This window comes from Nicotiana sylvestris, chromosome 12 (genome assembly GCF_000393655.2).
Source record: "Nicotiana sylvestris chromosome 12, ASM39365v2, whole genome shotgun sequence".
NCBI classification, from domain to species: domain Eukaryota; kingdom Viridiplantae; phylum Streptophyta; class Magnoliopsida; order Solanales; family Solanaceae; genus Nicotiana; species Nicotiana sylvestris.
Genome location: NC_091068.1, coordinates 101,824,904 through 101,847,432, shown reverse-complemented (window position 1 = coordinate 101,847,432; position 22,529 = coordinate 101,824,904). Strand labels below are relative to the sequence as shown.

The 22,529-nt window shown below is 39.3% G+C and overlaps 1 long non-coding RNA gene across 1 annotated transcript; it reads left to right on the top strand.

Moving 5' to 3' along the window:
• The first annotated feature begins 19,527 nt into the window (after positions 1-19,527).
• LOC138884299 (uncharacterized) lies at positions 19,528-20,045 on the top strand. Its single transcript, XR_011404469.1, has 2 exons — positions 19,528-19,690; positions 19,771-20,045. It is a non-coding gene; the product is annotated as an uncharacterized lncRNA (long non-coding RNA).
• Positions 20,046-22,529: the final 2,484 nt, after the last annotated feature.

Here is a 22,529-nt window from a genome sequence, read left to right as displayed (position 1 = left end):
CATCTCATCAACCGAGCCTTAGAATCCTTCTTTGTCATCAAGTAGCGGAGTTCTGCATGGTCAGTATGAATTATCACCTTGGCCCCCATGAGATAAGGCCTAAACTTTTCCATTGCAAACATAATTGCTAGCAACTCTTTTTCCATCATCGTGTAATTCACTTGAGCATCATTCATAATTTTGCTTGCATAATACACCAGGTGAAACATTTTGTTTACTCTTTGACCCAAGACTTCTCCTACCGCAACATCACTTGTGTCACACATGAGCTCAAAAGGTAAGCTCCAATTGGGTGCGGTAACAATGGGAGTGGTTGTCAATTTGCACTTAAGAAGTTCAAAAGCTTTCATACATTCCTCATTAAACACGAACTTAGCATCCTTTTCCAATAATTTGCACAAAGGATTCACTACCTTAGAAAAGTCTTTGACGAATCTTCGGTAGAACCCCACATGCCTAAGAAAACTCCTATCCCCCTTGACTGAAGTAGGAGGAGGAAGCTTTAAGATCACTTCAATTTTAGCCTTGTCCACTTCTATATTGTGCTTTGAGATCTTATGGCCGAGGACAATGCCCTCCTCGACCATAAAGTGGCATTTTTTCCAGTTAAGCACAGGATTTGTCTTTTTACACCGGGACAACACTTTGTCAAGATTCTTCAAACACTCATCAAAGGAGTTGCCCACAACACTGAAATCATCCATGAACACTTCCAAGAAGTCCTCCACCATTTCGGTAAATATAGCCATCATACACTGCTAGAAGGTAGCCGGTGCATTACACAAACCAAATGGCATCCTAGAAAATGCAAAGGTGCCATACGAACACGTGAAGGTTTTTTTCTCCTGATCTTCCGGAGCAATCAAAATCTGGTTGTAACCTGAGTACCCATCCAAGAAACAGTAGAAGGCACACCCATCAAGTCTATCTAGCATTTGGTCAAGAAAGGGCAATGGAAAATGATCCTTGCGGGTCACTTTATTCACCTTGCGGTAGTCCATGCACACCCTCCATCTGGTGACAGTCCTGGTGGGAATCAACTCATTTTGTTCATTGGTAACCACAGGCATACCACCCTTCTTCGACACACATTACACCGACGAAGTCCAAGAAGTATCTGAGATGGGGTACACAACCCCTGCATCTAACCACTTGATCACCTCCTTTTTGACAACCTCTTGCATAGTCTCGTTCAACCTCCTTTGATGTTCCATGGAGGGCTTGGCATCATCTTCGAGTATAATCTTGTACATGCAAAAGGCGGTTATTCCCTGAATATTAGCTAGAGTCCATCCAATTGACTTCTTTCTTATTTGGAGCATCTTCAGTGCTGCATCTACCTGCACATTAGTAAGACAAGATGAAAGAATAACAGGTAAAGTTGAACTAGGGCCTAAGAATTCATAACTGTGATGTGAGGGAAAAGGCTTCAACTCCAAAATGGGAGGTTCCTCAATTGAGGGCTTTGTTGGTGGAGTTTGTCTGTTCTCAAGAAGAATTCATAACTGAGATGTGAGGGAAAAGGCTTCAACTCCAAAATGGGAGGTTCCTTAATTGAGGGCTTTGTTGGTGGAGTCTTTCTGTTCTCAAGAACCAAAGAGAGCTTACAGGGCTCATAAGAATAAGAGCCCATTCCGTGCAAAGCATTGACACACTCTACCCGACCTTCATCCTCATTCACATCAAGGTTCAACAATACCGCTTCCAATGGATCATCCATATTGATCATGGCACTAGTATCATCAACTATCACCTCCGTGACAAGATCCACAAAATAGCACACTTCAGTACTATTCGGTTGCTTCATTGATTTGCACACATGAAAGACTACTTTTTCATCACCCACCCGGAAGGTGAGGTCATCTGCTTCCACATAAACCAATGCCTTCTCAGTTGCAAGGAAAGGACTACCCAATATAATCGGCACCTCATAATCGACCTCGCAGTCCAAAATCACAAAATTAGCAGGCAAGATAAACTTGTCCACCCGGACAAGAACATCATCAATAATACCAAGCGACCTCTTCATTGTTCTATCCGCCATTTGCAATCTCATTGAAGTAGCTCTCGGTTGATCAATACCCAAAGTTTTGAACACGGAGTAATGCATCAAATTGATACTTGCTCCCAAATCACACAATGCCTTTGCAAAATCCGCACTCCCAATGGTACATGGCATGGTGAAAGTGCCGGGATCTTCAAGCTTTGGAGCCATCGAGTGCACAATTGCACTTACTTGATGAGTCATTTTAATGGTCTCACAATCCATGGATCTCTTTTTAGTCACCAAGTCTTTCATGAACTTGGCGTAACCTGGCATTAGTTCAAGAGCTTCCACCAAAGGAACACTGATCGACAAGCTTTTCATCATCTCAATAAACTTCTTAAATTGGTTTTCATTCTTTTGCTTCGCAAGCCTTTGAGGGTAAGGTGGAGAAGGCCTTGGCAAGGGAGCCTTAGCCTTGGGCGCTACCATTTCCGGTATGTCTATTACATGTTCCCTAGACGGGTTCACGTCATTTTGAGTCTCCACCTCATTATCATGAATATCAATTCTTACTTCTGCATTCAAATTCTCTTCACTCACTTGCTCATCAACTATAGGAACATCATCATCTTGTACTTCAACCTCATCACTCACAATTTCCTTTTGCTTGGAGGTATTTACATCACCACCTTGACCGCTTATAGTAATCACTGCCATTGCATGCCCGATGTTGTTCTCACCCTTCGGGTTTACTACAGTATCACTAGGTAGAGCCCCCTTAGTGCGAGTATTCAAAATTTGCAAAATCTGGCCAAGTTGAACCTCCAAATTTCGGATTGAAGCATTATAGGATTCCAACTGGGCATCAGAGTCGATATTCTTTTTCATCATTTGTTGAAACATCATCTCGATCCTTCCCATCTCATTGTTTGACGAGCTAGGACCTTGGGACGGAAATGGAGGCGGGTTGTTTGGTTGTTGATACATCGGAGGTCTTTGAAAGCCTTGCCCTCGATTCCCTTTATTGCTATTATTCCAACCCCCTTGGTTGTTCGTTCCTCCCCAGTTGTTTTTGTTTCCACTCCAGTTGCCCTGGTTGTTCTGATTTCCCCAATTCTAATTGTTGTTCCCCCAGTTGCTATTTCCTTGTTGGTTTTGATTCCCCCAATTTCCTTGGGATTTCTAATGTTGTTGGTTAGGAGCACTGCCCCTTTGGCCTTGATAATTGTTCTCGTACTGCACTTCTTCACTTTGCTCATCATACTCATCATCTTAGTTGAAACCACCACTACCCTGCTCATATTGATCCGGACTACCTTGACCTTGTTGACCTCTTTGTCACCTCTTGTTGACCAACACGTTGACACTTCCATAGCATTTACTTGCCTCGTCGCTTGAACTTGTTGCAATTGAGCTTTTGCCAACTGGTTCATTGTTGTAGTTAACTCTATTATTGCCTAGCCATGGTCATGGAGCTCTTTGTGCAAGTGAATGACAGTCGGATCACCCTGTGGCACATTAGCTCGACTTTGCCAAGCTGAGGAAATATCTTTCATCTCATCCAATATCTCACACGCCTCAACATAAGGCGTGTTCATAAAATTTCCCCCTGCTAGCTGGTTAACTACACACTGATTGGCCGTGTTAATGCCACAGTAGAATGTCTGCTGGATCATTGCTTTGGTCATGTCATTATTCGGACATTCTTTCACCATTGTCCGATATCTCTCCTAGATCTTATGAAGTGGTTCATTAGGTTCCTGTTTGAAGGCCAAAATCTCATCTCTCAAAGTTGTCATATGCCCTGGCAAGAAAAACTTAGCTATAAACTTGTCAGCCATCTCATCCCACGTAGTGGTGGAATGGTTGGGAAGCCTTTCAAACCAGTCCAAAGCTTTCCCTCTGAGTGAAAAGGGAATAATCTCAATCTCAATGCATCCTCCGACACAATGATCTGTTTGCTTCCCCAGCAGGTATCCACAAAGCCTTTAATATGTTTATATGCATTCTGACGGGGAGCACCAACGAAGTACCCTTACTGCTCCAATAAAGTCAACATCACATTTGTAATTTGAAAATTACCTGCCTGGATTCGGGGTGGGACAATTGCACTTGTGTATCCTTCATTTGGAAGCACCTGAGGAGTGACTCTTGAAGGAGGCGGGGGAGGGTCTGGAACATTGTCATTAGTCTAGCGGCCTTTTCTTTGACCTTGAGGTACTAGAGGCACCTCATCTTCACCATTATCATCTACCTTCTCCCTCGGCAGAATATTTCCAAGAGGATCATTGTTTGCCATTTTGTATCTGAATTGATGACACACACAAGTTAGTAACACAGAAGGAAAGAAAAACAATACACAAAATTGATCAGATAGATAGCCAAAAACCATTTATCTCCCCAGCAATGGCGCCAAAAGGTGATCGATTCTAACCCTACACCACTATAGAGTGGCAAGAGCGGTCAATGCAGCTTTTACCCGAAAAGGTCGGGATCGAATCCGCAGGGAGCTAAGATATGTTTGGAGTTGGATTCCTATCTAATCTAGCAATACGCAGTGTTCTTGATTGCACTTCCAATCATTCTTTATTTTTTTACTACTCTAATTTAATACTAATGATACAGGAAATTAAAATAAGTATGATATTTTTGTATGGAGTTTTCTTAATTGGTAGAAAGGCACTAGGGAAGTGACTTACTCCTAGGTGAGTGTCTAAAGAGATCTAAAACTTAGGGCAAATTTGTTATAGTTGGGATCATGATATAGCCATTGCACGTAACTACTCACTCTATACCTCTCGGTAGTTTGAGTGACTTTGCCCTAATTGGCTTTCTCAAGCCCAATTGGGTGTTCAAACAATGCAAGCAAAATTGGCTCAAGTCGGGTATTACTATCTCTAGGTTTAACCCTTTAATTGAGGCTATCAATCTCTTGAATGCACCCCAATTCCTTGTTGTCCTGAATTTCCTAGACGTATACTCTCTTTCTCAAGAAGAGCCTAAGTCAAAAAGGCACAAATTAGTGTTTGCAACCACCAATTTAACATTTTAAGCATAAATCAGGCCAAATATCAATCACTCATAAATATTTAAGCCCTAAAATAGAAGACTCATTATATACCCATACTATGGTTAAGCCACAACCCTAGCTAAGGGGTTTAACTACTCATAATCAAATAAGAAATCATAGATTGAGATGAAATAGAAGACATAAAAAGTAATTACAAGATAAGAATCTAAGATTAATTGTTAAACAAGCTCTAAAATTACTCAAAAAGGTAAAAAGAGGTGGTTAACGTGCTCAGCTAAATAACAGATGCCCTAAAAATCTGAAAAAGAACTATTTATACACAACTAAATTTTTTAGACAAAAATGCCCCTACAGAGGTACCGCTGATAGGGGAAAATGGACCGCTGCAGCGCTGAGACTACCACGGCCGCACAAAATCAAGCGCGGACCGCAGTCTTCAAACTTTAGCTCCATTCTTGGTCCTCTGAAACTGGCTTTCGCTGAGGGCGGTAAATGCACCGCAAACACACTGAAGTCACCGCTGCCGCGCAAAATCACCACAGTCAGCAGTGACTTGTTAAGCCCAAAATTGTAGATCTCTAAACCTTGCCACTGCTGAGAGCGAAATCAAGACCGCCTCAGCGGTGGACTCCCCGCGTCCGCACTTGTTTCTTCGCTGTCAATGCTCGTTTAACCCAGCTTTTGAACTTGTGCAGGTTTCACTCCTTTTTGAGCTGGTTATGACTTCCTTGTCTCTTATTGACTAAAAAATGCAAACAAGCACAATAAATTAGTTTTCGGGAATACTTGTACAAACTTTTAATCCAAAACTTAGAATCCCTAGTTATCAACGCACTTCCTAGTTTGGGTCATTTAAGTTTGAGTCTAAGGTTTTACCCCTAGGAGACGCACTTTCTAGTTTGGATCTTTCAGATTATACTTTTTAGGCGACGCACTTCCTAGCTTTGGTCATTTAAATTCATTCCTAGGAGATGCACTTCCTAATTTGAGTCATTAAAGTTTCGCCCCTAGGAGACGTACCTCCTAGTCTGCTCTTTCAAGTTATATTTTCTCTTAGGAGACGCACTTCCTAGTTTGAGTCATTGAAGTTCCACTCCTAGGAGACGCATTTCCTAGTCTCGGTCTTTCAGGATATACATTTAGGAGACGTACTTACTAAATTGATATTTCATCCCTAGGAGATGCACTTCCTAGTCTGGGTTTTTCAGGATATACTTTTAGGAGACGTACTTCCTAAATTGTGATTTCACCCCTAGGAGATGCACTTCCTAGTCTGGGTTTTTCAGGATATACTTTTAGGAGACGCACTTCCTAAATTGAGATTTTACCCCTAGGAGACGCACTTCCTAGTTTGGGTCATTTAAGTTTATTCCTAGGAGACACACTTCCTAGTTTGAGTCATTGAAGTTTCACTCGTAGGAGACGCACTTCCTAGTCTAGGTCTTTCAAGTTATATTTTTGTTTTAGGAGTCGCACTTCATAAATTGAGATTTCATCCCTAGGATACGTACTTCCTAGTTTGAGTCAGTCGAGTCTTACTCCTAGGAGACACACTTCCTAGTTTGAGTCATTTGAGTCTTACCCCTAGGAGACGCACTTCCTAGTCTAGGTCTTTCAGGATATACTTTTAGGAGGCGCACTTTCTAAATTGAGATTGCATCCCTAGGATGCACTTCCTAGTTTGAGTCAGATAAGTTCAGCTCCAGGGGACGTATTTCCTAGTTTGGTTCATTTAAGTCTAACCCCTAGGAGATTCACTTCCTAGTCTGGGTTTTTCAGGATATACTTTTAGTAGACGCACTTCCTAAATTGAGATTTTACCCCTAGAAGATGCACTTCCTAGTTTGGGTCATTTAAATTCAGCCCTAGGACACGTACTTTCTAGTTTGGTTCATTCATGTTTCATCCCTAGGAGACGCAGTTCCTAGTCTGGGTCTTTCAGGATATACTTTTAGGAGATGCACTTCCTAAATTGAGATTTCATCCCTAGGAGATGCACTTTCTAGTTTGGTTCATTCAAGTTTCACCCGTAGGAGACACATTTCCTAATCTGGGTCATTGAGGGTTTATTTTTAGTAGATAAATTTGCTAATCAAATTTTCTTGGTTTTACTCACAGGAGAAACACATCCTAGTCGAGTCTTTAATTTACTCTCATCATTGCATCAATATCATAAGTGGTTTACAGTTTTGCTAACAACTCACAAATCTTCCGAGTGCAAACTGAGGCAATTTTTTTGTTTGTTTGGGTTTTGATTGCAGGCACCCACCTAGAGAATGAGGTAATTCGTTTCAGAATTATTTCAAGTTTCAAGTTAGTAGCAAGTGCCCACCTGGAGAACAAGGGAAGTCATTTCAGAATTCAATTCAAGTCAGAAGTAGCAGAAGCTTGCGGCAAGAATGCGGGTCAATAGTCCGAGACGACCAATAGAAGTAGTCTCAATCCAGAATAAAAGAAAAGAAAAAAAAGAAGTTAATCCAAAATGTAGAAGCAGAGAAAGATGTGAACTGCTCAAGACATGGCTGAAGTCACGAGCACTACATGTCCAGTTTTAATCCGAAGAAGTCGTGGAAGAATGAACCAGCACCTGCAGCTAGCAAGCATCAAAGTTCAAATCAAAAGTCTGCATGAAGAACCATTCAAGACTCAAGATCAAGTTTCAGAAGACTTATAGATAAGAATCTTGTAACTCATAGCTGACAGTCTTAGTTAGTCTTTTTCATTTTTGATTTTGATGTAATAATAAGACCGCGGATCGGAACCTCGACGGAACGGAACCTCACTCGACTCTCTCATCCTCTTCACATACTTCATTACCTCATTCACTTCTGAACTACACGTGACTTGATTCCTTTATAGCCAAGGATATGTAGGCAGCTCAGATATTAGGGCTCGGTCACATTGTCTTTTCTTTTAGTGTTTGGTATCTCTAAATAAGGGTCGGGTCAAAAAACCTGTCATCCTCTCTAAATAAGAGTCGGGGCATTCTCTTTTCTTTTATACATTACCTTTCAAAAAATTAAAAAATATAAAAATAGTATTGATATTATATATTTTCCAAAAAAAAGATAAGAAGAAAAGTTTTGGACTAATTTTGTCTTGTTTTTATGTGAGAAGACTATTATTTTTAGCTTGACTTGGCCCAAAAGAGGCCCAAATTTGGTCAAGCCCACTACCCAAAACCCAATATCAATTGACCCATCACTCATTTGAGCCCACAACCTTCTTATAATGCTAAATAAAACCTAATCACACAAGAAAAGAAGAGGACCTTGATCTCTATCTTAAAAAAGGCAGACCCCACCTTTGAATTTGGACCTTGAACGCCGCTGCTTCCTTCGAAAGAAAAACGACCCCATTTCCTTAATCGATTAGCTCTCGCACACACACATAGAGAGAGGAGGGGCAGAGAGTAATAGAGAGATTTGGAAGAATAAGCTATGTGAATACTTTATGAACCCGCCACCTGCATCACCATGAAACACCACATTCTTTGCCTAAAAATCTCAATCAACACCACCTTTCCACTAATAGACAATACCACAAACACTTTGTGTTCACCAAAACAAGTTAATCTTCACTAGTTTTTTGTTGTTGGTATCGTTCGAGGTTAATTATGTGATTCGCGGTCCGAGTTCCTGCCATTTCATTTCCCGGTCAGATTCGACTCGTCGGAGTTTGTCGTAACCAAGTTCTCGTCAATACTAAGGAGTTAATTATTGAGGTCCATTTCTTTTCATCTCTTTATTTTATCGATGGATATACCTCTTTGTTTCAACAAGTTTGAATATGTTTATGATTTGTTTAATCTGTGTTAGCTTCATTGTTATATTGTTTCACTTGTTTTTTGTTTATTTTTTCTTACAAGATATGTTCAATAAAACTGAAGACATGAATGAATTTGAATGAAATGGCAAACAGTGAATTGTTTGAATCGTGGGGGGTTGATCAAAAATGGGTTTGGGTCAAATTCATTAAATTGATGTTGGATATGCGGGTTTGGGTTGAGATGAACTGAGGGGTTTAGGCTCCAGGCAACCTTATTGTTTTATCTTTAATTCATTTGGGTTTCGCTAGTGACATGTTTGGACCGGTCTCACTCGGGTAAGCAATTCTTAGGATTTCTGACATTCGCACCAAAGTATGCGTTCGCGCAACGTTGGGCGAAACAATCATAATAAAAATAAAATATTATCAATTGTGTACACATTCGCGTGACACGATTATGATTTAAAAATGAATATTCGTAGAAAAAATGCTTTAGGCGCGACTTAATTTATTATCGTGATTGTGTATGCGTTCGCATGACATAATTATGATTTTTTCAAAATAAATCGAGATATGCGTTCGCCCAACTTTGGCCAAATAATCTTAATAGTAATAAAATGTTATTAATTGTGTAGATGTACGCGTGACATAATTCTTGACGCACCTAACAAAATGAGTACATGTACATGTGACTCATTTTAGGATAATTTCTTAATTACGAATAATCAACTAAGAGCGGTAAGGGTAAAATGCACATAGGTTCTAAAATACATAATTAAACAAATTATAGCCAAGTATGATTAAAAGCGACCGTGCTAAAACCACGGAACTCGGGAATGCCTAACACTTTCTCCTAAGTTAACAAAATTCCTTACCCGGTCTTCTATGTTCGCAAACCATAAATAAGAGTCAAAGTTACTCGATTTGAGATTTTAAAATAAACCGATGACTTGGGACACCATAAATATTCCAAGTGGTGACTGTGAATAAATAAATAATCTCATTTCAATTATTATCACTTTAATTGGAAAACTCCCTATCCCTATCGGGAAAAAGGAGGTGTGACAGTTAGGAGTATAGATTCAATGATTTATTGACTCGGCAGTTGGTTATGAATTTCTACACATCTTTTATATCGTTGCGGCATTGCGAGAGTTGAAACAGGACATATATATGTCATGGAGTGCATTGTTAGCATCAGATTCGGGAAATGTCGGCTATTTTGATCAGAAAGTATTATTATGGTGTTGTGAATGATGTGGTGCATGGTGTGAATTCAGCAAGGGTGTACAGTCATGTTCTGGTACAGCGTGTGGTGATTGATACGACATTCATATGTTGGAAGCATGCCTGACAAAGAATTCTGAATGTTGGAATTAGGCTCTAAGCTTATTTGCTTAATTAAAAGAGGATATCTTCATATTTGATCAAGCTAATGTGCTCAACTCAATTGTGGTAGCATGGGTAGGTGCATGAGCTATTAAACAGTAATTTCAGATTACTCCAGCGCAATTCTTAGCACGTTCGAGGATAAATATATGTTTAAGTGGTAGAGAATATAACGACCCGATCGTTCGTTTTGAGCTCTAGCACGTCGTTCAGTGGTTTGAGGCCATGAGCAGCTTCACTTCAGGTATTATGACTTGTACGCGTGGTCAGAATTAAATTTTGGGAAGTTTGGAGTTGATTTGGAAAGGAAATTCTCATTTCGGAAGCTTTAAGTTGAAAGAATTGACTAGGGTTTGATTTTTGAGTAAACGACCTCATAATCGGTATTTGAAGGTTCCAACAGATTCGTATGATGATTTCAGACTTTGGCGTATGTTCGGGTCGGGTTTTGGATGACCCGGCAGCGTTCCTGCGCATATTGCGGAAGTTAGTATTTTTGGAAGAATATCATAAATTTAGGTTGAAGTGCATTTCAGTGTTATCGGTGTTCGTTTGGGATTTCGAGCCTGGGAATAGCTCCGTATGGTGATTCTGGTATTGGGGGCGCGTCCGGAATTGAATTTGGAGGTCTTTAAGACATTTTGGAGTCATTTGGCTAAAGTTAGAAATTTGGAGGTTTTTGAGAAGTTTAACCGGAAGTGGACTTTTTGATATCGGAGTTGGATTCTGATTCTGGAAGTTGGAGTAGGTCTGTAATGTCAAATATGATTTGTGTGCAAAATTTGAGGTCAATCGGACGAGATTTGATAGCTTTCGGCATCGAATGTTGAAGTTGGAGTGCTAAAGTTCGTAAAGCTCGAATTGGGGTGTGATTCGGGATTTTGTTGTTATTTGATGTAATTTGAGGCTCGAGTAAGTCCGTGTTATGCTATGGGACTGGTTGGTATGATTGGACAGGGTCCCGGGGGCCCCAGGTATGTTTCGGGGTGGTTTCGAACCAAATTGGGAGGAATTGCTGTTGCTATTGCTGCTATCTGGTGTTCTTCTTCGCGAACGCGAAGAGAGTCTAGCGTTCGCGAAGAGGAATTTGGAGGCTGATGGAATTTGGCCTTCGTGAATGCGGGAAAATAGATGTGAACGCGAGGCAGGGCTGGCCTGGCCTTCGTGAACGCGACATAGGGGTCGCGAACGCGTAAGAGGAAGAGTATGCGGGGCCTAGAGCGGTTGGCCTTCGCGAACGCGACTGCTGGAACACGAACGTGAATGGGGTAGTGGTCAAAGGTCCGCGAACGCATAGAGGAAAATTTTGAAGGCTACCTTTTCAGCCTTCGCAATCGCGAACGTGTTTCCGTGATCGCGAAGAAGGGGCGTTTGGGCAGTGGCTTTTAAAAGACGGGGGCTGGGCTCATTTCAACCCTATTTCTTCCATGGGGGCGATTTTGAAGTAATTTTGGAGCGTCATTTTCATCACCAAGCATGAGGTAAGTGGTTTCTACTAGTTTTGAGTTAAATACTTGGATTATATATGGATTTGGGAATGGAATTAGTAGAAATTGTGGGTTTTTGGTAGAACACCTAGAAATTGGTATTTTGAATTTTTACCACGAATTTGGGGCATGAAATTATGGGTAAACTTTATCTTCGAAAAATTTCAGAATCTGGGCATGTGGGCCCGAGGGCGATTTTGTCAACTTTTCGAACGTAGTTGAAAATTTATACAAATTGAATTGTTATAAGTATTAGGGTTTATTTTCATTGGTTTGTCCATTATTTGGCTAGTTTTGAAGCGTTGGGCATCAGTTTGAGTCGTCGGAAGAGCTTAGAAGCCGGTTATGGAAATTTCTGACCGAGGTAAGTCTCCTTTCTAACCTTGTAAGAGGGAATTATCTATATAGGTGAAATAATTAAATAAGTACTTCTATTTGTGAGGGCTACGTACACATGAGGTGATGAGAGTCCGTGTGTAGCTACTATTGTGCTTAAGTCCGGGTAGTCTAGGACCTGAAAGCATGCTATACTTAAAATATTTGTAACTTTATTGACAATTTAAATTGCTTAAATCATATCGAATTGGTAAATAAATTTCTAAAGAAATTAAATATCATTTTCTTAACCGTTAAAAAGAAGTTGCCATTTCTTTGGGTAATTGTTTCCCTGATGAATTGTTGATTGACTATTTGATGTGTTTATTTATATTTGACAGCGTCGCATGTATGATTCGCGAGCGAGGTAGTAGATGCATCTATGGTTCACGTCATTTGACTCTATGGCAATGCACAGTTTAAATATTATGTTGGATCGGATCGTACGACCTCAGCATGATTTGCGCATGCTTGTATTGCTTGCCTTGTAATTATAAATAATGATATTGCTTTCTTGGCCTGAGATAAATTTATAATTGAGGAAATATGAACTTGGAAATCTCTTATTATCAAAAGGATTGTTTGCTTTCTACATGATTTCCTTGAGTTTACTGCTATTTTGAATAAATCCACGACTGATTATATTATTGGATCACTAGTAAGTGTGAAATCGACCTCTCATTACTACTTCTTCGAGGTTAGACTGGATATTTACTGGGTACGCGTTGTTTTCATACTCATACTACACTTAATGTGCATTTTTGTTGCACAGGTATATGCATGTCTAGTGGCCTCGTTGGGCGTAGCGACATGGTTGATATGGAGACTTAGGTGAGTTGTATCTCTCGAGACGACTCGCAACTAGCAGGGTCTCCTTCGGAGTATTGTACTTTCTTTTCTTTCCAATTTGTATTCCGTACAGTTATTGTAATATATTTTATTTCCTAGAAATTGCTCATGCACTGTGACACCGAGTTCTGGGATGACATTGAGATTATTCGGTATTTAAATTTGTTAAAGACATCATTATTTTCTCGGTTAAGTTCATTATTTATTATTTAATGTAAGAAAAAGAAATGATTTCAAAAATACTAAAATGAAGAATTAATTAACTTCTTGGTATTGACTTTCGTGACAATGGTGTCCGGCGCCATCATGACCCTTAATATATTTTGGATCGTGACAGAGCTACCTATTAATCTATAAGCCACATACTATTTTTATATATTAAATAACTATTACAAGTGGCGGAGCTACAATGTTCTAAGGATTGTCGGACAAACACCCTTTGCTAGAAAAAACTTTTGTGTACGAATCAAATATTACAATATACGTATAATTGCTAGAGCTTCAACTCCCTTGTAACAACTAACCGAGGCGTATCAGCCAATCAACCTCATCGAAATCCATCGAGACAAATTCTCTCCACTATGAACGACACCACCATCACCCCACAACCAGAATCACCAGATTTTAGCTCCATGCATATTGATATTCCTCCAAATCCAAACCATATCTCTACAAATTCTACACCTCTGACATTCGCACAAATATTGCTTGCAATAACCAATTCACCCCTTTTGCTAATACATGCGACCAAACCCATACAAATATTGATCTTACGGATGAAACAACAAACAACCTTCACCACGTCACCTTTATACCCCTCACATTAGCTGATAAGTCATGCCTCTACTCCCCATAGAAATTCTCCGTCATCGTTAAAGTTTTCGGAAGGAAAGTAGAACATCAAACCCTACGCTCTAAACGACTTACACTTTTGAAGCTTACAGAATACCTCCCACTAATCAATTTGGGGTCTGACTTCTTTTTAGTAAAATTTTAAAAGAAAAAAAACCATGCTTAAAGTCTTACACAATGGGCCTTGGTTTATATTCAAGCATCTTCTTTCAGTTCGAAAATGGGAATCAAAGTTTATAGCCTTCATCACTCAACTCACCTACACAACTATTTGGTTACGTCTACCAAAACTACCTATAGAGTTTTATGACTTTGAAATACTTCAACGAATAGGAGAAAAAATTGGTTCACTCCTCAAAGTCGACACATGCACTTCGGCAACTACACGAGAGCGATACGCAAGAATATGTAATAGAGGTATCTTTGGAAATGCCACTCAAAACCCATATTTACATAGGTATCTATAAACAAAAAATACTATATGAGGGGCTCAACATGCTATGCACCTTATGTGGTAGACTAGGCCACACTAAACCTTTTTGTTCCTCTATATCAATCCCTTTATCTGCAACTACCCAACCTTTGCAAACCAATTCGATAAATGAAATTTCCACCACAAACACACCACATGCAGTTACATCGGAAAAAAATAAACAACCTATTACACCAACAAAAGAATGAAAAACAACCACTTTCCCACCAAAGACTCGAACGCGTGGACAATCTCCTACAACCAAGTACGTACACCGCCAATGGTAGCTGACGACGTGGGATTCACAGGTATGGCCCCTAACTTGTCTCTCCTAAGCCCTGCCCCAATTAAAAAATTAATAAAAAATAGTAAGAATGACTTTTCTACCCCACCAAAATGTTTCAACAAAAGCACCCTTAATTTTTTAATGGAAAATAACCTAATGAAGCAAACAAGCACTACTATAGGCCTAAGTGTCATGGACTTTCAGATAAGTAAACCCAGTAGCCCAAAACACCCTTTGAGCCTAACTATACAATTTGTAGCCACTTTTGATGATTCATCATCCATGCCCATACCAATGAAACAACTAACCAACACATGGAATCCACAGTTGATATCTTGACAAATGCAGCCCATGCACCTCCACCTCATCCCTATCTATAGCCACTAAAATGTTGGAACCTCATGGGTAAGGATAAGGTAATGGAATTGATAGAGAAATTCATAGACCTAAATAGGATAGGAGAATTGATAAGGGGAATAGAGATGATGATAGAGATCATACTGAGAAACAGAAGAATTCCGTACGGGTACAACTATTATTTGAACGAAGTGAAAAAAATGCGATCTTTGTTGTATAATAGAACAAACACTAATACCTTAATTGAATCGGTCAAGATCAAATCTGTTTATCAAAGTGCTTCTCCGATTGCTCAAGACATCTCTTTTCAACCGAGGAACAAAACAAGATCATTTCGTTCCATTTTTAGTAAAATAGTGAAGGATATTCCATTAGTAATGAAAAAAGGGGTGGAGGGGATCCGTATATGTTGTTCAGGTCGATTAGAAGGTGCAGAAATAGCTAGAACTGAATGCGGAAAGTATGGAAAAACATCTCGTAATGTATTTAACCAGAAAATAGATTATGCTCCTGCGGAAGTATCTACTCGTTACGGAATCTCAGGTGTCAAAGTATGAATTTCCTACACCAATCTCCTTCAAAACCCACTATTCCTCAACACCATAACCATACAACCAACACAAGACCACCTTCCACAACCAACCTATATCTACATAACTCAATACCCACCAACACAAACGTACCCTCAAACATGGCTAGATATGAGTCTTCAAGATCATGCATTGACATTCACCATAGAAATAGACAATCAAGATGTGATAGTAATGATCCAAAATCCAGCAGACATAGTATAAATAGTAACAGAGGAAATGCACATGGGGTGAAACTTTACAACCAATACCTTTGGGCTATGCACCCCCATTAGCTTTCACCCACTTCCAACATATGACACCACCAATTCCAGCGCACTTAACCATGCAGAACCACCACTCAACATCAACGAACACCATGGAACTACCATTTTATCCCATACAATAACCACCGCAAATATTTGTTTCTTGGATCCAACATAGAACATTGATAGCCCCAACAATACCTCTCCATGCGCATGCCTCACCTTATCACCCACTCACTCCTCCAACGAATCCACTCCACCCATCCAGCCCACCTAATACGAACAAGACAAAATAGCTCAACTGGAAGTAGCAACAATAATGGCGGAGATACGCGAAACAAGGCCCATCCTGTGTTACCTAAATCAGGATAAAACCTACACCCTCAAAGAACAGTACGAAAGAAAAGCGATCATCGCTTTCCCAACTACTAAGTTATTCCCTAAACATACGCCCACACGCAATCCGGAGGTAGAAAATTTGCTATAGTGATGATCCTAGCTATATGGTGGAGATGGTTGTTCCTCCCTCTCCACTAGTGGTAGCCTTTGAGTCAGTGCTACCTCCGTGTTTAGCTATATTATGACTGGCTATATTATGATAGGTGTTGTACAGATGCTTCTAGAAATTAGTCAGCCATGGTATAATTAGCTAGCTAAATTAGCCAGTCATAATTAGCCACTAGTGTTTAGCTATAGTGATTCTACTTTGGATAGTAGGAGGAGATTTTAATAAAATTATTAAAGCTATTGAAAAATATGGGGATTTAGATATTAATAATAGGGGGAGTGATAAACTTTTACAATGCCTTAATTATTGTAACCTAGTTGATCTAGGCTATACGGGTAGTAGATTTACGTGGTCTACACAATAGACACTTTACACATCGAATACTAGAAAGATTGAATAGATGTGTAGCTAATTATGACTGGCTAAACATTTTTCTAGAAGCATTTGTACAACACCTACCATGAACCCACTCCAACCATAGTCTGTTATTACTGAATCATAAGAATAAAGCTCCAAATAAAAAAAAATTCGTTTTGAAACAATCCGGACTATGCACCCTTAATTTAACTCCATAATTACTAACAATTGGACGTCCCAAAAAATATATACTCACATCTATAACCACTTTTACAAAAGACATCCTGGAATGGAATCGAACCACGTTTGGAAACATTTAAAAAAAACCTACTAGCACGAATACAAGACATTCAGAATTCTCCAATATACACTACTAGTCAGTTTCTACAACATCTTCAACATGATCTCATAGCCCCATATAACGATATCCTAAAATTGGAAGAGGACTTTTGGAAGCTCAAATCTAGAATAAATTGACTTCAAGATGGAGATGCCAAAACAAATTATTTTTACCTCACTACTTTTCAAAGGCGTAGACGTAATTATATTACTACGCTAAAAGACTCGGGGGGGGGGTAATTGGATTTTGGATCAACAAATAAATACCTTAATTCAAAATTATTACCACAACTTATTCACTGCTAATCGCAACCATAACACACATCCTACTTACACAGCTAGTTACAATACCATCACTAATCACGACTCTTCCAAATTGGCCTGCACCATCACACAATTGGAAATTATCAATGCTCTACAATTTTTTCAACCTTTAAAGGCACGACGGGTTATACCCATAATTCTACCAAAATTATTCGAACAAAGTGGGATCATCTGTAATCTCATTCTGTATGGAGGTATTTACTACATAATAAATACCACAAGAGGTGAATAAAACATACCTATGCCTTATCCCTAAAGTCCAGCAACCAACCTCAATTACTCAATATCGTTCCATAAGCCTTTGTAACACTCTTTACAAATTAATCACCAAAATTATCGTACACCGTATTAAACCCATGTTATCTAGCTTCATAAGCACATAACAATCAGCCTTTCGAAAAATCGAAAAGCGTCTGATAATGCAATTCTCGTGCAAGAGATCATGCACCATTTTAGGAAAAAGAAAGGTGCTCATGCATCTTTTCTCCTTAAATTAGATCTGAGAAAGCCTTTGACAAATTAGAATGGGGATTTATAAATCAATGGAGCACCCACTCCTTTCTTCACTCTCTCAAAAGGCATCCGCCAAGGGGCCCCTCTCACCCTACATATTCATTTTATGTATGAAGATGCTATCCCATAAAATACATGCAGAAGTGGATTACAGGAAATGACACCCTATAAAATTATCTAGACAAGGTCTACCAATCTCCCACTTATTATATACTTATTTACTGACGACATAACCTTAACATCTAAATTAACTACATGAAGTACCAATTCGATCATTGACACACTAAATCTCTTTACAAAAGTTTTAGGACTAACAATTAACTATAACAAATTAAAAAATTTCTTTTCAAAGAATGCCTCCATGGAGGATAAAGATAGTGTGATAAATTCCTTTCACATGTGAGAAGGGTTAAATTTTGGAAAATACCTCGAATACCCTATATTCAGAAAACGGCCTAATAATTCAAAATTCCAATTCCTCCTTGATAACTTTAAAAACAGACTTGCCGGATGGAGGACTAAATATTTAACAATGGCTGGGAGAACTACTTTAATAAAGGCTACACTAAACTATTTACCAAATCATGTTATGCAGTTTATAAAATTACCAACCAACATAACAAATCAATTAGAACGTTACCAAAAAAAATTATGGGGAACCAAACCACAAAAATACAAACTTTATCTAATTAAATGGGAGACAACCAATCTCCAAAAGAAAGTGGTAGTTTGGGAATTCAAAACCTAACTGATAAGAATAATACCCTACTTGGGTCACTAGCTTGGCGATTGTTCCACGCCCCTTCCTCCCATTGGGCTTCAATCCTTATTTCTAAATACTCCAGGACACGTGGTCCTACTAACATGTCTACTACTTAAAAACTTATAAAACATGGATGATCCTTTGTCAAAAAGGATTAACATGGAATATAGCAAATGGTAATCATATCAACTTCTGGATGGAACCTTGGTTAGGCCCTAACTTGATTATGCGTAACCATATTGAAGGTCCTCTACTCCGAAATGAACATACATCCATATTAACGCTATATGTTTCCAAAAATTCTATTAACCTTACTAAATTACCTTTTGAGCTACCCAGTAATTTACATAATCTACTTTGTAATTTCTATATTCCCACCCTTACAAACAAGACCTCCTATGATCACCTTTACTGGGGCTCATGACCAATGGACACTTCACTATAAAGTCATTTTACTGCCAATTGCATGCTATAAACGAAAACAATTCATTCCAATGGTCATGGAAACTTCAATTACCTCCAAAAATAAAACATTTCCTTTGGCTCATGGGTCACCATTGATTACCTAAAAAAAACTACCTCCACAAAATACATCTCACCATAACTTCAACTTTTCCTATATGCCAGTCCCACGATGAAACTATACATCACCTCTTTTTACTGTCCACCAGCACAAATGGTATGGCACCAACTGGGTATAAACCACCTTGATGGAGGCCTATACAGTTTTCATGAAAACACCTCCCTCAAGCTATCAAATTTTGTCTTAAACCAGCATTCTATTATTGGACAAATCCACCCTCACATCCTTATTCCATATGCTTTATGGCACATATGGAAAAGTAGGAATCGTAATATTTTAGAAGGAACACACCACTATCCTAACCTTCCTAATATTATAGGACATGCACCTCAATACCAATTTCTAGTCGCAAACACCAATACTTGCAACACCCAACCCAACCACATGTATGTCAATAGAACCCTCCAAAATCGGGATATTTTAAGCTAAATACTGATGGAGCATGTAAAATTATTCAATCAAAAAATGGTCTTAGAGGAGTATTTAGAGACTCAATAGGACACTAGATACTGGGGTATATAGACACAAGAAAAATAGGGAACCATACTTATATGAAACTCAATGCACTCCTTGAAGGATTACAAATTGCTCTACGTCACCAACTGACATCTGGAAGTTAATGTTCATTCAACAGAGGTAATTTCTCTATTTCAATCCCACAGTCAACAATACTCATCGATACTACATGAATGCAGGTATCTGTTACACTAACTGGGTTGGCCTCGCGTTATATAAACATACAAGGAGCAAAATTGGATAGCAGATAAACTAGCAAAACATGAAGCAACTATAGATAATGGTGCTCCAACTACTATCATATGGCAGCTGCCAACTTTTGTTTTACAAGATTTGCTAGCAGATAAGCAGGGAACGTTGCACAGGCACACATCATCTACGCCGGCACATTTGGAGCCACCCTCCTTTCGTTTTGATATGTTGGCAAATATTTGTAATATGAACCATGCATCTTTTTGTAACACAGTACCAATGGGCAACATTGCTCTTCATCTTTTTTGTAATACAGTGCCGGCTAGGCACATTGCTCCCTGTAATGTTATATAATTTATAATATATATTCCTTTGGTTGACCAAAAAAAAGTAACCAAGGCAGTCCAGTGATGATGGTTGTTCAAATCAAGAAAGAAGTTACGAGTTCGAACATGTCCTCCTGCACACTATTAAAATTTCTTATTGTTTTTTGAAATAATAAAAAAAGAGAGATCTAAACTCGAGCCTAGCAGACCCCACTCTCTTGAAGTCAATTAAAAGTTAGAGATTTTCACCCCTCTTAGAGAAGTTATCACTTAATTATATTTTTATATAAATAATTATCAATTGCAATAACTATGGGGGTATCAAGTTGCTTAGCCATATTATGAAAGTCTGGGAGAGAGTAGTAGAGCTAAGGGTGAGGAGGAGTATGTCTATTTCCGAGAACCAGTTTGGGTATATGCCAGGGTGTTCGACTACAGAAGTCATCCACCTTATTGGGAGATTGATGGAGTAGTAAAGGGAGAGAAAGAAGGACTTGCATATGGTGTTCATCGACTTAGAAAGAGCGTACGATAAAGTTCCAAGGGAGGTTTTGTGGAGATGTTTGGATGATAGAGTATACATGTTGCCGATAATAGGTTGATTAAGGACATGTATGGTGGAGTAAATACCCGAGTGAGGATGGTAGGTAGGGACTCGGACCATTTTCCGGTTATGATGGGGTTGGATTAGGGGTCAGCACTCAGCGCTTTTTATGCTCTGGCAATCGACATACTGACTTGACTCATCCAAGGGGAGGTGCCATGGTGCGTGCTATTTGCACATGATATTGTATTGATTAACGAGATGCGAGACGGTGTGAATGCGCAATTAGAGGTGTGGAGGCAAACCCTGGAATCTAAAGGTTTCAATTTGAGCAGGACCAAGACAGAATACTTTGAGTGTAAGTTCAGTGGCGAGACTCAATGAGGGAAAGGGGAGGTGAGGCTAGACTCGCAGGTCATCCCTAGGAGAGAGAGTTTTAAGTACCTTGGGTCCATTATTCAGGGAAATGAGGAGATTGATGAAGATATCACATATCATATTGGAGCGGGATGGATGAAATGAAGACTCGCTTCTGGTGTTTTATGTGGCAAGAAGGTACCACTGAAACTTAAAGGTAAATTCTACAGAGTGATGGTCAGACCAATGATGTTGTATGAGGTTGAGTGTTGGCCAATCAAGATCGCTCATGTCCAAAAGATGAAGGTAGCAGAGATGAAGATGTTGAGATGGATGTGCGAGCACACCAAGTTAGATAGGATCAGAAATAAGGTTATTCGCGACAAGGTGGGTGTGGCCCCTATTGAGGACAAGATGCAGGAAGCGTGACTTAGGTGGTTTTGTCATGTGAGGAGGAGGAGCACAGACGCCCCGGTGAGGAGGTATGAGAGGTTGACACTAGAGGGCCTACGGAGGGTAGAGGTAGGCTTAAAAAGAGGTGGGGAGAGGTGGTTAGGCAAGACATGGAGCAGCTTCAGCTAACCAAGGATATAACCCTTAATAGGAAGGTATGAAGGTCGAGGATTAGGGTAGTAGAGTAGGTAATCTAGAGTGTTCATAACAGTAGTATTAGCACACAGTCTCGCTTTCTGTCACTAGTAAAACCATTATTTTCTTTCATTGTTGATCACCTTATTATCTTATTGTTTTTATTCTGCTTTTATATGGCTTTTTTGGTACTGCCCCTTCTTGTCTATATTTTCATTAATGTGGTGCTTATGTTTTCCTGAGCCGAGGGTCTATTGGAAGCACCCTCTCTATCCTCACAAGGTAGGGGTAAGGTCTGCATACATACTATCCTCCCAGACCCTACGATGTGGGATAATATGTGATGACCCAAAAGGTCATCACTTGTGTTGCAAGTGAATTCAGTGTTCTGAGGCCTAAAAACCTCCTTTTACCCCCACCTTGATTTACGTACGTGGTCCGAACCTATATCCGGAAAGCTTTCTATATGAAAATATGAGAAATAGAAATTTTAAAGTTAAAAACTTGATTATGGTTGATCTTGGTCAACATTTTGAGCAAATGGACTCGAATCTATGTTCCGACGATCCCGAAAGGTCCGCAATTTTAGGCGTGTGCCCGGAAATGAATTTCGAGGTCCCAAGACTTAGAAATTAATTTTTGAAAGAAATTGTTTAACTGAATTATCTAAGAAATAAAGAAAAAAAATTAATGTTTGAAACCATTGTTATCGGGCCCGTGTTTTGGTTCCGGATCCTGCTACAAATTTGTTATAGTATTTGAAAGATAACTGTAAAGTTTGGTGAAAAAATGGAGTTTATTTGACGTGAGTTGGACTTCCGGTTGGAGAGTTATGAACTTTGAGAGTTCTTGATGAAAATGTTGAGTTTTGAGGTTTAATTCATGATTTTACATGTTATTTTGATGATGTGATCGTACGAATAAGTCCGTG